The sequence below is a fragment of the Callithrix jacchus genome, chromosome 7, assembly GCF_049354715.1.
Source record: "Callithrix jacchus isolate 240 chromosome 7, calJac240_pri, whole genome shotgun sequence".
Taxonomy (NCBI): domain Eukaryota; kingdom Metazoa; phylum Chordata; class Mammalia; order Primates; family Cebidae; genus Callithrix; species Callithrix jacchus.
Window position 1 is genome coordinate 66,370,598 of NC_133508.1, and position 15,390 is coordinate 66,385,987.

General features: G+C 51.3%; 1 long non-coding RNA gene across 1 annotated transcript; it reads left to right on the top strand.

Moving 5' to 3' along the window:
• Positions 1–8,901: 8,901 nt before the first annotated feature.
• LOC144577146 (uncharacterized) lies at positions 8,902–12,951 on the top strand. Its single transcript, XR_013520453.1, has 2 exons — positions 8,902–9,882; positions 9,960–12,951. It is a non-coding gene; the product is annotated as an uncharacterized LOC144577146 (long non-coding RNA).
• The last annotated feature ends 2,439 nt before the right edge of the window (positions 12,952–15,390 follow it).

The following is a 15,390-nucleotide window of genomic DNA, read 5'->3' on the forward strand; positions in this document are numbered from 1 at the left end:
ACTGGGGTGGAGAGGTGGGCAGGGCCAGGTCAGGAAGGGTCTGGAAGGTCTGCGGACCTTAGACTGTGCAGATAGTGAGTCACTTTTCTGGGTCAGACATAAGTAACCTTGGTACATCCAAATCCAGGCCTCACCAGACAAGCTGTGCTGGAACATGTGTTTCCCCATGGAGGAGGTGGGAGATTCTGTTTAGAGTTGCCCCATCTGCTCTCTGCAGTCACCTACACTGCTGAGAGAGAGAACACAGTATGTCCCCACTTAGAGAGCTGATCAGAGAGCAAGCCAGAGGCCAGGGCAGCCTCCAGCCCCTACCTGGGGCATCTGTGATGCAGAGAAGACTCTGACATGACAGTGAGAGGCGTATGCTCATCCCTCACCTGCATCATCGTATAGCATCTCTCAATATTCAATAACTCCATCTCTCCATAAGGAAAGGATGCTTTGTCCCCCGGAGAGGAGTCTCTGACATCTGGTGCAGTGCGTATTGAGAAGTGAGCCCTAAGAAGTCCATCTCTGTACTCTTGACCTCACGTCTGTTGTTTCCCATGGGCCTGCTCTGCTGGGAGGTCTTGTTACCTGCTTGCTTTTTCTCAAGAACTTGATGGGTCCTTCTCTGTACCAGCTGAGTATGTGGCATCTAGAAATAACAAGCCGTGTTCCCCACTTTCACCAAGTGAAGCATACAGACAGACAATGACCACATCAGCATGTGCTACTGTGCAGTTCTGAAGGAGACACTGGGTCAGCCTGGGGCAGGGGTTTGGAGAGTAGGAGGGGCATGTGCTCCCCATTAGAAGCTCTGCTCCAGGCACAGTGCCAGGGCCTCAGAGCTCTTTTGGCCCTATCAACATGTTTAAGGCATAAAAAAAATTATGGGATTCAAAAACAAACAGAAATATGCAACCTTAAAATTGACATGTTTCATTAAATTTCTACAAAATGTAACATCATCAACTAGTCACTTTCTGCTCTCCTTGGCTCTTACGTAGTTATATAGATGCATCGATTTAATGTGCAATCTTGATATGTTTGATTTGAGGGAGGAAGGAGCTTCTAGAAGTATGAGGATCTGGAGCTGGAAAAGGCCTTAGAAGAATAAAGGTTGAGGTGGGTGCGTGGGGTGGAGTTGGGGCTGGAGGAGAGCAGCTTCAGAAGACTGCATGGAGGAAGAGGTATGCAGCTGGGAAGGACATTCCTGGCAGAGGAACAGCACATGCAAAGGAGCATGGTCTGGAGGGCCCAGCACACTTGAGGAGCAGGGACCAGCAATTGTACCTGCAGCATAAAGAGGTGTAGGGCAGGGAGCGAGGGCTGGAACACAAGTTGTTCTTTCCCCTCTGGAGCCTTTCTCCATCTAGCACCTTCTTTCCCATCATGAGAACCCAGCTCTGTCAGTGTCCTCGCTGAGGCTAGGCTTGATGCCCTGGGCCATTGCAGAGGCCCCCAAGCCTGGTTAGGTCCCTCTGCTGACTGCCGGGGACTGGCTCCAGACTTCTGGTCCTGTCAACTCCACTTCTGTCCCCAGTGCCTTGGCATCAGAGGCAGAGAGGTAGGAGGAAAAGCAAAAGAGTTTAAAACACAAAACCAGCCCAGACTCCCTTCTTACTGAATTTCCAGAAATAAACTAATTTCTGCTTATTGATCTCTCTCTCTCTCCCCACACTAATGTTTTAACTGAAAGAGCCCAAGTGTGCCCTTGCAGCTGTGAGGCCATTTGGGGAAAAGATGTCCATTCTTTTGCCCAACCATAAAATCCCCTTTGGGAAGTGATGGAACGCTTGTAGGTGTCCAGCTTCCTTGCTGCTGCTCTTCCTGGAGCCCCCAGCAGCAAAGCCGGGGAATTATTGGTGCTGGATCTTGAGTCATTGCTGCAGGAGCATGGACTTGCAGCCCACCCTTAGTGCAGACATGTGTGTGCAGCATCACCGGGGCAACAGTCTGGGTGACTGTTCCTTCACTCACAGATGCCAAGCACCAGGGAGGAAGGGGAGCGCTCAAGCAAAGTGGGCATCTCTCAGGTGCTGTAGTTCTGGGGTAGGGACATTCTAAACTCCCTCTGCTCAAACCCATTGATCTGTCTAGTCCCAGGTGACACCTGAGCTCCCATCATCGGCACCTTGCAGCTTTAGCTGAAATGTTGCCTTTTTCTCCAGGCTTCCTTTGCAAAATACACAGCCCCTCTGACCTCAGGAGAATTAATGGATGGTTTTGACTATGGAAGGCAGGATATTAGAGCTCCTAAGAAACCTAGGAATTAGGAGAGGGCCAGAGGGTGCTGAGAAAGGAAGAAAAGAACTGGGGTGGGGGAGAGTTCCAGACAAATTGCACCACCTTTACCTGGCCAGCTAGGAGGAGAGGCTGAGCAGGCTGAGCTCCCGAAGGCTGTGTAGCCATTGAGGAGGGGGAGTCTCTGCCTATAGAGGACAGTATTGGGACAAGGGAGGCAGGAAGTGACAGGGCAGCAGGCTTTGGAGTGATACAGGTTGCTTCCAGTGGAAACGAGTATCTCATATTAGGAGGGAATCTAGTCTCAGTTGCATGGCCTCCTACACAGAAGCTGGGTGGGTGGAGGGGTGGGTAACCAGTGAAACCGTATTACAAGGCAAGGTGAACTGGATTCGTTGTAAGAGTATTAGTACCGCTTATAGATTACTGGATGCCTGGTGCTGGCTCAGCTTTCCACATACAGTAACTCACTGACTCTTCAGAGCAATGTGTCAAGCATGAATTATTATTCCATTTTAAGAGCAAGGAAACTGAGGCACAGAGAGACTAAATCAATGCTCAAAGCCCTCAGCTGTTAATGACAGGGCCAGGAGTTCCTTTCAACTTCACATTCCAAAATCCTAATGTTCTGAGACTTTCAAGATATTGTTTTTTAATCCTAAAACTTCCATATTATTTTCATGCCATTTAACTTGCTCGAGTTCTAACCTTCCATGAGTCTAAGAGTCTCAGTCTGTAATTTGATGTTAAGTCTGAGGATCTAAGACTTTATTGCTGGAAGATTCTCTGTGTCTAATATTTTGTAGGTAGCACAGGGGACTACCTGCGGGAAACCCAACAGCATGTGGTAGGGAAACTCTTCCTTATTCCTCATGAAGAGAGAAGTCAAGGCTGTTTGCAGGGGTCAGAGATGTCCCTTCCCACCCCTGGCCTTGGGCAGGGGAAGCCCAAGAAAACCTGGCTTTTGTTGGCTCATTAATCTAAGGTATCCCCAAGGGAGATGGTTGGAAGCCAGTGCTTGAAGCAGAAGGGGACTAGCTGAGAAAGAAGAGGGGTCTTAGAAGCATTTTCCCAGAGGGGGGCCTTCAGAAACTCTCATCAGAGGCAGAGAGATAGGAGGAAAAGGGTATTTTATGGTTAGGCAAAGGAATGGACATCTTTCCCCCAAATGGCCTTCCCGATGTGAGGCCACACTTGGGCATTTTCAGTTAAAACATGGGTCTGGAGAGGGAGATCAATAAGTAGGAATTAGCTTATTTCTGGAATTTCAGCCAGACGAGAGCCCCCACAGCATCCAGGAGCAGGAGGGAGGTCCTTAGAGAGGGAGGGCTGCTAGGTGTGTCCTGGAGGTTGAGCCTTTGGGCGGAGTTCTTCCTTTGGACCCACAGCCTGGTCCCTTGACCTCTCTCCCCGTTGGGTTTTTCTCGCGTGCTTCTTACTGCCTGACATGATCTTCGTTAGCTGTGTGTTTACGTGGCTTCACAGGGATCATCCACCTACCCTGAAGTGTCAGCTCCCTGAGGGCAGGGAGCAAGTCTGAGCAGGCTCACAGTAGGAATTTATTCTCTGAGTGAGCGGGTGTCCCAGTGGCACCATCAGCCCAAGACCAAGATGGCACCCTGGCCTCCTCCCTCACCACTGGCTTAGGTCAAGACAACCTCTGGCTGCCTGGTTTTCTCCATAAAATAGAGGTGGTGATAATATGCCTTCGCCTTAAGATCAGTGAACGAAGTGTCTGGAGTGTTCAGGATGTACCTGGCAGACGGGCAGCTGCAGCTGTTAATGTCACAATTACCTCTAACCCGTCTCTCTCATGCCTAGTCAAGCAGGTCCCTTCCTCATCTGACCTCTGTTGCTCCCTGGCCTAACTCACACCTTTCCCCTCCCTCTTCAGCCACACAGAACTCTCCATCTCTGAAAGCCTCTGCTCTTTCCAGCAGCCATGCCTCTGAGCACCTGTCCCCTGCCTGGAACGCCCTTCCCAATGTCTTTGCCCTGCAAACTCTTACTCCATCCAGACAAACCGGCTCAGATGCCACCCACTCTGCGAAGCCAGTTCAGAGCCCCCTCCCTCACCCTCTGGAAGCCCCCTGGGGTGTCAGCACCTTCTCTGGGCCCCGAAGGAACTGTCACAGGCCAGTGTTATAGCTCCAACCACCCAGTGTGAGAACTGTACCCCATCATAATTTTGTTAACTGATAGGGGTCCTGATCCAGACCCCAAGAGAGGTTCTTGGACCTCACACAAGACAAAGTTGGGGGAGTCCATAGAGTAAAGCAGAAGCAAGTTGATTAGGAAAGTGAAGGAATAAAGAGCAGCCACTCCACAGGCGCCTCGGGGTGTTCCCAAAAGTAACAGGAGGAACGCGCCACCCTGGGTGCAGTGCTTATTTGTATAGAAGATAAAACATCACGGGGAGAAGAGCTCTACTACAAGGGTTTGTGATAGAAGATCGCTCCTCTTTGTAACTACTACCTCCCTCCCCTCCCCTCCACTCTCCTCCTCCTCCCTCCCCTTCCCTTTTCTTTCAGAGTCTTACTCTGTCACCCAGGCTGGAATGCAGTGGCAGGATCTCAGCTCACTGCAACCTCCACCTCCCAAGTTCAAGTGATTCTCCTGCCTCAGCTTCCCGAGTCTCCCGAGTAGTTGGGATTACAGGTGTGCACCACCACCCCTGGCTAATTTTGTACTTTTAGTAGAGATGGGGTTTCACCATATTGGCCAGGCTGATTTCAAACTCCTGACCTCAGGTGATCACCTGCCTCAGCCTCCCAAAGTGCTGAGATTACAGACGTGAGCCACTGCGCCCGGCTTGTAGCTATCTTTTGCAAGAATCCACATTAGTATCTTTCAAATGCCTCTGACATATTTCCCCCTCCCTTTTACAAGGAGACCCTTAACCTAAGGGGTGTAGAGGAAGAGGTTCCCCTCCTGCAGCCCCTGCAGGCTGTGGGGGGGGATGATATTCCTGCTGAGCTGTGAGGTGCTTTCACATTCAGGGTGGGGAGGAGCTGAGTCAGAAAGCCTGGGCACGGTGAGGGCCGTCCTCACTTTCAGTTCCCGGGCCCGCTAGGACGTAGGGCGGCGTCCCTGAGTGGTCACGAGCAAACATTAGGATGCTGCAAGAGTAATTGCGGTCTGGCCACAGACGAATAAGCGCGCGGCGCCAGTCTCTTAGGCCACCCTGAATGAGTCTCCCCTCGCCGCCCTGGCTGAGCCCTCGCCCAGGAGTAAGAGGATGTGGAACCCCCGTGCGGCCGCCCTCCCAGGACAGCAGAGATCGCTGCGTCCTCAGGCCGGCGGCCCCCGGAGGAGCAGCGGGCGGGAAAGGGAAGGGAATGTTATTAAAGTCATCAGTTCTGGCGCCCGGGCCTTGGGGAGCCGAGCTTGGCTGGTAATTAGGGTCGTTAAAGGAGACGGAACCTGCCGGGACAGATGACGGCGTAGGCGCGGGGACAGCTGGAGCCCAGGCTGCGGGGCGGGGCAGCCCGGGACAGTCGGGGCGGGATCTCCGCCACCTCCAGGGCGGGACCGGAGAGCGCCTCCTTCAGGTCCCGGAGCCCCGCACTGCTCCCGGCCGCCGCCTGAAGGTGGCGCCGCAGGTCCTCACAAGGGGGCTGGGCGGGGCCGGGAGGAGTGGGGAGGAGTCTGCAGAGAGAGGGAGGGAAGTGGGGAGGAGAGTGGGAGGAGGAGGGGGAGGCGGGAGAGGGAGAGGGAGAGAAATGCTGGAAGGGGGAGTATTAGAGAAGGAGAGAAGAGAGGAGAGGTGAGGGGAAAGGAGTAGGGAGAAAGGGGCGGGAGAGAGAGGCTGGGGGTGGGGGAGAAAGAGAAGCCAGAGGGAGGAAGGAAGAGAGAAGCCTCTCGCCATTCCTTGCCATTCAGGGTGTCTGAGGAGCCCAGATGCTCTTGGAACACCCCCTCCCCCACGCTTACAGACAGGCCACTTCCTCTCATAGCCATCTCCACGCCCTCTGTGGTCTGACCCGATGGACCCCAGCTCCATCTTTCCACACCTTCCCACCCACCTCCTTCCCCTCCCCACCCTGCCCTGGCCACGCAGAACTAACTGCCTGCCATTTCAGGCTCCCCTTCCTGCCAGTGCCTGGCTGCTGCAGTAACCTTCTCCCCAGAGCCCTTTCCCCTGGCTCCCCCACTTCTCCTTCAGGTCTCAGCCCAGACGCCACCTCCTCCTAGAAGTCCTCCCCACCTCCATGTCCAGGGCCTGGCCGGCCCTCCCGCCCGGGTTCCCCCAGCTCCTCCCGCATCTTCCCCCATCTTAGCACTGGCCAGGCTGGGCTGTGATTCTGTGTCTGTTTCTGTAGCCAGACTGGCATCTCCATGAGGACAGGGACACAGCCTTGTCCCTCTCTGTGTCCCCAGCGTGGCCAGCCCAGTGGATGAGCAGGCACAAGTGGGCTATAGATGATGCCTGAGGGACAACTGGATTCCAGGAGGGGCTGGGTGTGGGAGATGAGGAAGGAAACACAGCGAGGGAGGGAGAAAACACAGCGAGGGGAGGTTAATTAGGAGAGAGGCCTGGGATGCCTCCCAGCACTGCGGGACTCCTGCCCTCCCATGGACCTCAGTGACCTCCCTCCTGTGCTCAGCGCCCACCTGGCTCTGGGCCCCTCTGAGCATTGGGAAGTTCGTCTTCCTCATGGGAATCAGGACTGCTTGGGTCACAAGTGACAGAATCTGCTCAGCTGCGGGGGTGAGGACTTTGGTGTAAGGATCTGGTTTGCAGATGCAGCCAGACCTCAGAAGGGACTTGGACCAGGGACAGGGGCACCAGCCCGAATTAGAGTCACCCACAAACTCCCAGCTTAGTCTTTCTAGCTTTGTGGCCTTCAGGAAGTTCACCTTGGCTCTTTGGGTCTTGGTATTTTTACATCTCTAAAAGAGATGGTTTGCAAGCAAAAGTGGAGAGATTTAATAAACTATTTAATAAACTCACTGGCAGAGGCAGACAGAGACTGTGCTGAGCAGGGCGTAAAGGCGAGAGAGCACTGTGATTACAGCCACCAAGTGACAGAAGCTGTCAGCAGGTGTTTGCCAGGTGGATAAAAAGCCACATCGGGGCCCCATTCCTTAGGCGATGACATAAAGTGAGCCACAGAAAGGGGTGAGGGTGGCTGCTGAGCCTGGGAGGGGTCTAGGGCTGGGGTTTCTGGAGGATGGCAGAGTCCAGAGGGCTGCTGCCCCGCCCCTGTGAAAGGGATGAAGAGGGACCATTTCCTGCACAGAGTAATTGATAGTCTCTCAGCCTGGTTTTCATTAGCCCAGCCCAGCCCAGTCTGGGGAGCCGGATGCTTTCCCAGGAAAGGGGCGCCCGGGGCCACTGCAAAGCAGGCTGGGAAATGGGGGCAGGCCCTGGCACCGATGTCCTCATTAGCACTCATGTTGATGTTGTTTGTGGAACACCTGCTCGAGGCCAGATGCTGTGGGTCATTCTTTTACATCTTCCTTCAAAACTGCCTGGGCAGTGTTTATTTCCTCATTTTGCAGATAAGGGTCCTGAGGCTCACAGCTTGGTTCATCCCTTCACAGTCCCAGATTCTGTTCCTCCTCTGTGGTGACCTTGCTGAGTCACTGTGGGGAAGCCCCCCTTCCCTCTCTGGGTTGGACAGAATGAGCCTCAAGGCCCCATCTAGGCCCAGCACCGGTGGGGGCTGTGGCAGGCAGCATGGTCAGCAGGCCCCTGTGCCCCACATGTGGGCAGCCAGCAGGCCTAGTGAAGCTCACCTTCCATTTCCTCCTCTCCTGTGATTTGCTGCTGTGGTCTTTGGAGAAGCCCCTGAGTAAATATTAATAATGTACCTTTGTGTACGTTGGCTGAGAGAGAGAATGAATCATTTCCTGCTTCCCTCCTGGGCTCAGAATCCTAACTAAAAATATGCTGGATCTTTAAGCAACTGTGATGGGCCTGTTGGAGGGGGCCGAGGCAGAGCCACGAAAACAGCTGCCCACCCTGGCTTCCTGGACGCTGAAATTTCACCATTCAGAAGCTGTGCCTGGACTTCTCAATAGCACACAGAGCATGGGTACCAAAAGCCCAGGTTCAAGTCTTCACTCGCCCAGCACGCCCCAACTGTGTGGCTGTAGTGACTGTCTCCTCCCCTCTCTGAATCTCAGCACAGCCTGGATGTGTGCCCCATCCCGGAGCACACGCTGGCTGCTTTCACATGGTGGGCTCATTCCGTTGCCCCCTGCCGTCCGATCAGTTCTGAGGTGCCAGTTTGTGCACGGAAGGAGATCATGAAACATGGGAAGGAAAACACAAAGCACTCTCCAGCTTGCAGAGGGGGCACCGCAAGGGAAGACGCGTGGAACCACCAGCGCGAGCTCAGGCACTAGTTTGCTGTTTGCTGAGCTCTTCTTCCACTGGATTTTTCATTCGAGCTTGGAAAGGAGCCTGGGAACTGCCCCATTCTACAGATGAGAAAACTGGAACTTCTGAAGGGACCTGAGTAAGGCCTCATTACTCAGGGAGTAAGGAGAAAGGAGACCTCAGTCTAGAACTAATTCCAGACCTTTCTTCTACCCTCACCTGGCTGCCAGGCAAGGCTGAAGTGAGGCGGCTGAGGGAGAGCATGCTGAAGGAGGAAAGTTCTGAGCTGGTTTTTGGAAGAAAAGAAGGAGCCCAGTGGAATGGGAGGGAAAGTCTGGGGTGGGGAAGGCACGGCGGGTGCAGTAGGCCATCGGGTCAGGCCCACTTTCTCCACCGGCCTCCCCAGACACCCTGGAGCACACATTTCCGCCCCTGCAGAGCCTTGCCTTCTGCTTGCACTTGGGACTCCAGCATCTCTCTTCTTGCCGATACTACATCCTCTCCGTGAAGCCAACCAAGTGAGCAGCTCCCATATCTCATTCAAAAAGAAAATGAAAGACCCCAGATTTACCTCCAAGTATCTCCTGATTTCTCTACCCCCTTCCACTGGAACCAATTACCTGCAGAAGCTGGCTCCATATTCTTCCTCCCCACTGCCATCATTTCTTGCCCACTACAGTCTGATTTCTGTCTTGTCAAGGGTACAGATATCCTTCCTATGCCTCCTCCTTGCGGCCGTGTCTCTGTCCTTGTGGCCTTTGGCATCTCAGTGTCATTTGACCTCAGAGACTGCTTCCTCCCTCTGGAAACATCATCTCACTTAAGTGTCTGTGACTCAATTCCACTTGCCTGGTTTCTTTTCCACTTCACATGCCAAGGACCCATGAGGATAAGTTCTAGAACCTTTTATAATTCAAAGATGTCCAGCAGGTATAATAGGCTGCCTCAGGAGGAAGAAGGGAGGAAGGAGGAAGAGGGGCTGCTCATATGTTGGCTCTGTGCCAAGCCCTGTACAAGGTGCTTTAGGTCCCACTGCCTTGTGGGTAAGAATTTCCATCCCCTTTTTTGAGATTGTGAAACAGAGTCTCATAACACATGAGGGATGACCCATGGCCACACAGCTAGTAGTGGAGGAAGGCTGGACTTAAATCACAATAGTAATTGTTACCATTTATTGACAGCTGTGGGTGCCAGGCCCTGAGCATTTTCAATGAGCTGAGCCATCTGGTTCTCACCACAACCCGGAGGTGGCTGCCATTCATATTGCTATGAGAGGCAAGGAAGCTGTGCCCAAGAGGGGAAAAGATTTACCCAAGGGCACTCAGCAGGTAGGTGGGGGGCTGGGACTGGAGTTGGGGTCTGTCTGAGACCACAGCCATGTTCTTTACCTCCCCTGTTCTTGCAGGGAGTTAAGCATGAGATGACCCTTGAGAGAGTCACTGCTTCAGAGATGCACTCAGGAAGTCATGGCATGGGACCTAATGACAGAGAAGCTTCTTCCCCACCCCAAGATTCCAGGAGGCTCCCCAGAGACGCTGTTCCTATAAGTGCCTGTGTTGGCAGCAACTCCCGTGGTCTCTGAATCATTGTGCTCAGGCTTCATCACAATCATTTTCTGCAAAAACAGTCATTTCTGCTGTTAAGTCTACTCAGAGTGGCCAGCAGGGCAGAAACAGAAGAGAAAGGCCAAGTGGGGTCAATGTGGTGTTTTACGTGGTATTGACCCAGCTTGTCTGCACAGAGGACGCAGGGAGGGGGACTGGTGGGAGGGATTAGGTGGCCTGTGTGGAGCACCTACTACATGACGGGCACTGTGCTGGCTTGCTGGTCCTTGGCTTGCTGTAACTCACTTAATATTCACAGAAACAACTCAGTGAGGGGAGAACCCATTTTTGTTTGTTTTAAAGAAAAAGGAAACAAGTTCAGAGAAGTGAAGCAGCTTGTCCAAGTTCATATAGCTGCTAAGTGCTGGATCAAAGATTCACGCCCAGAATTTCTGATGTCAAAACTTACTGTCTTCCTAGTTCACTGAAATCAAAGAAGGAGAGAAGAAACCTTTATTGTGAACAGTTATTGAGCCCTTTCTGAGTCCAGGACTTTGCTTAGTAATTCTACTCCGATGTTATACACACTAGGATTCATTACTTGTGTCTTCATTTTACAAATGAGGAAACCAAGGCTTGGAGACCCCTTGATTGCCTGGGGTCTCATAGCCTGTAAACAGTAGAACCAAGGACTTTGACCTACAGATCGTCATCCTTTCCAACATCGTGGGGAGAGAGGAAGACATTGGTAAAGTCTCATCAGATCAAGGTCATCAAGGCAGAGGCTGTAATCTGTTCTAGGAAGAAGGGGTGGGTGAATGGGAAGATAGTGATCACCAAAGAGTCATGATTCCTTGCAAGGTGTCAGCCTCCTCCTAGAGCCTGGTGGCTGAAGCTGCTCCTGAGTGTCTGCCTGAAGTGTGCTGTCGCTGGCTGTGGGTGATCATGGGGGTCTGGGCTGGGAGCCCACAGCCCTGTCTCCCCGCCAGAGTGTGGCAGGCAGCTGTGGGATGCGGAGGATGTGCCGAAGGAAGCGCCGCTTATGACAGATGGGGAGGAAGCCCTGGGATGTAAAACGAGGTCTGGATAGGAAGTGAAGGGGAGAGGAGGGGCCCATGTTTTCAGGGGCCAGGGGGAGTGGAAGATGCTGGGAGTATGCAGAGCACCATGGGAAGGGGTCCTCAAGTGCCAAGCCAGAATGACTGGCCTGGAGCCCTCTGGGTCTTGGTCCAGGAGTCATGAATGTTGATGTAAATGTGGCTCAGGGTAAATGTTTTCTGGAAGCTACTTGGAACAGTGGCTGGAGAACTGGTTGCAGAATCGTTTCATTCATCTTGTAGTTTGTGTCAGAAGTTTTTCTTATTTTAGGTTGAATAATATTCCATTGTGTGTACATGCCAAAGTTTGTTTGACCATTCATCCGTCCATGGACACTTGAGTTGCCTCCACCTTCTGGCTGTTGTGAATAATGCTGCTGTGAGTAGTATGTGTGATGGTTAATTTGGGTGTCAACTTGACTGGGTTAAGAGATACACAGACAGTTACCCATTTTACATATTAATATTAATTATTCTCAAATGCTCACCTGGAGGGCTGCTTTGCATCAGAAGCCTGGGAAGAGACTTCCCCTTTGGATGGAGTTGGGGAGTGCTGAGCCCATCTGTCTTGTGCTCCAAGGGAAACCCAGGAGGTTCGGCATTTGAAATGATTGGGCTGCCCCAGGTGTGTCTGTGAGGAGACTGATGTGTGAGTCAGTGGACTGAGTGGGGAAGGCCCCCCGCTCAGTGTGGACAGGCAGCATTCGTTCAGCTGGGGGCCGGATGCAGCAAACAGGCAGAGGAAGGGCGAAGTCTTGCTTCTTCTACCCTCTCCTGCCCTTGGACATCAGAGCTGCAGGTTCTCTTATCTTTGAACTCCACACCAGCAGCACCCTGGCTCTCAGGCTGAGAGTCCATTGGCTTCCCTGGTTCTGAGATCTTCAGATTGGGCTGAGCTGCACTACTGGCTTCCCTGGGTCTCCAGCTTACACAAGGCCTATGGTGGGCTGCTCAATCTTCAAAATGGAGTTAGCCAGTTCCCCTAATAAGTCTTCTTATATCTCTCTCCACGCCTCCTATCATCAGTCCTGTCTCTCTGGAGAACCCCAACTGAAACTGTATGGATATACACATTTGTGTTTAAAACCGAACCTCCACTTCTTTTGGATTTATGTACAGAAGTAAAATTGCTGGATCATAGACTAATTCTGTTTTGAATTATGGAATAACTGCCATACTGTTTTCCACAGGAGCTGCACCATTGTACATTCCCACCAACAGTGCACAAGCTTCCAATTTCTCCACATCCTCACCATCACTCATGGTTTTCTGTTTTGTTTTTGATTGTAGGATAGTAGGTATCCTAATGGGTGTGGGTGATGCCTCACTGTGGTTTTGATTTGCATTTCCTTACTGCGTGATGCTGAGTATCTTTTTGAGTATTTTGACTGTTTGTATATCTCCTTTGGAGAAATGTCTATTCAAGTCCTTTGCCTGTTAAAAAATCTGATTGTTTGTTTTCTTGTTGTGTTGTAAGAGTTCTTTATGTGTTTTGGATTCTTATCAGACATATGATTTACAGTATTTTCACCTATTTTGTAGGTTGCTTTTTCACTCTGTTGATTGTGTCCTTTGATGCACAGATGTTCTTAAGGTTGATGTCTATTGCTATGTTTTGAGGCTGCTCAGAGGAACAACATGGCAATGGCCAAGTTTCAATTTGTTCTGCCCACACCCAATTTTCTACCAGCACTTCCATTAATGGTGTCCCTGCAGGGCAGGGACTGGATTCCATGAGATTAAAAAATCAAAACCATCTGTATTGGTCTGTTTTCATGCTGCTGTTAAAGACATATCCAAGACTGGGAAGAAGAAGAGGTTTAATTGGGCTTACAGTTTCACATGGCTGGGGAGGCCTCAGAATCATGGCGGGAGGTGAAAGGCACTTCTTAGGTGGCGGCAGCAAGAGAAAAATGAGGAAGAAGCAAAAGTGGAAACCCTTGATAAACTCATCAGATCTCGTGAGACTTACTATCACGAGAATAGCAAGAGAAAGACTGGCCCCCATGATTCATTTACCTTCCCCCGGGTCCCTCCCACAACATGTGGGAATTCTGGGAGATACAATTTAAGTTGAGATTTGGTGGGGACACAGCCAAACCACATCACCATCTCTCTTTGTGTGGCATCAATGTGCTTCAAAGAACAGTGCTGGCTGTGACTTTACACAGCTCTGGGATGGATTTAGGCACACCATATTCCACCTCTGGGTCCAGGTTCTCATCTGAAATGAGGAAATAACTCTCACCTTTGCATGACAGCTCAGGCTCTGGCCTCAATGAGCCCTACAATTCATGTTTGCAATCTTCTGCAGGGCAAAGGCTTCTGGGAAACCTGGCCACTTCCTTGACATCAGCTTCAAAGGACCAACGGCCTTCTCTCCACACTTCTACCTCTGTCAATAACCTAGGTTGACCCCGGCCATCCATGATATTTCTCCCTTCAGGATTAAGGAGACTGACATTTGCCCTCTACTCAACCTCTCTTGAGTGGCAACCCTCTCCCAACCCCCCAATTTTTGTCTCTGGGATTTGAAGAACAAATCTGTGTCCCTCCTTTCACATTTCATGATTTGCATACCCCACAACCCTCAGCTAAGAATATTCACTAAATAGACATTAGTGATACAGTGATGAAGACAGAGGTTTGTTTATCAAATCCCTGGGGAGGGACGGGGGGATGGATTGTGAAGACATCTCTGGCCAAAACAGAGGAGGGAGTAAGAAAGAAGTGGGCCGCAGGACCCACCTTCATCATCACCATCACCATTACCATCATTATCACCATTACCATCACTGTCACCATCATCATCATCATCACCGTCACCATCATCACCATCATAACCATCATCATCACCATCATCACCGTCATCATCATCATCACCATCATCACCATCATCATCATCATCACCATCATCACCATCATCACCATCATCACCATCATCACCGTCATCATCACCATCATCATCACCATCATCACCACCATCATCACCATCATCATCATCACCACTATCACCACCACCACCACGACCATTATTACCATCATCACCATTGTAATAGAGTCCCACTCTATTTTTGATGTTGCACTGCAGATGACTCTCAGCTCACACTCCCTTTCTCTTTTTGTTTCACATCTGGTCAAACTGATAAGAAGGCCCATACTCCCTCCCTTGGCAGGGAAATTAAAGCCAGGCAAACAATGTCCCATATTTAGGAACTCTCATCCTGGCCTCACCCCAAACCACAATAAAAACCATAGCCATTTGCCTCTCTTTTTGCTCAAGCCAAATGGATGGCTTGGGTACATGCCTTGCTTTTCCTGAAAGCCTCATTATGTGAGTAATGCATCCTTTCCTTCCTCTTGGTGAGTGTGTGACATCATCAGATTCCACATCTAAACCAATTCTGAGTGTGTGGGGATTTGATCCCACCCTACCTGGAGCAATCATGAGACATTAATCATTGCAGTCATTGCCTCCATCATCACCACCCTCATCATCACTATGACTTCTTCACTCAGTATTTTGTGCTGAGTGCAGCACTTTACGTGGATTATCTCATTTAATCCTCTTGACAGTGGTGAGACAGACACACCTGTTGTCTACATTTTACATATGAGGAAACTGTGGGATGGAGAGGTCAAGTCACTTGCCCACGGTCACATCAACTGCTACATTCGGTCTCTGTCATGGTGAGAAAGTTCTTGTGTGTGTCTAACTTTTCACTCTCATGCTGTGGCCAGAGTCCAGTCCCTCTTTCTGACTTCAGAGGAGTCCAGGAGTCCATGAGCAGAATCAAGGAAGGGGTTCTGGGACTCCCCTGGTGCTGCTTTCCCTTTATCTCTCCTCCTCCCACAGACACTCCCTGGGGTCTTCCTTCACCCTGAGATTTCAATTATCACTTCTCTGTTGATAATTCCCAAAGCCCTCACATTCCAGGAACTTCCCATGCAGCTGTACCACCTACAGTGACCATGGGAGCACCCGTTCTGAGCTGGGGGCTTTGCTGGTTTATCATGGATATGCTCAGCAGCCCTGCAAGGCAAGCCCTGTCCCTGACATACAGATGGAAGCCTGGGCCCAGAAGCAAGCAGCAAGCAGGAGAGCCAGAGTCCAGGACACTCCCATCTGGTCTCAGAGCCTGTGGCTTCCCTGTGTCTGCTGCATCTGGGCTCTGCCCCCTGGATGGGTCACTAA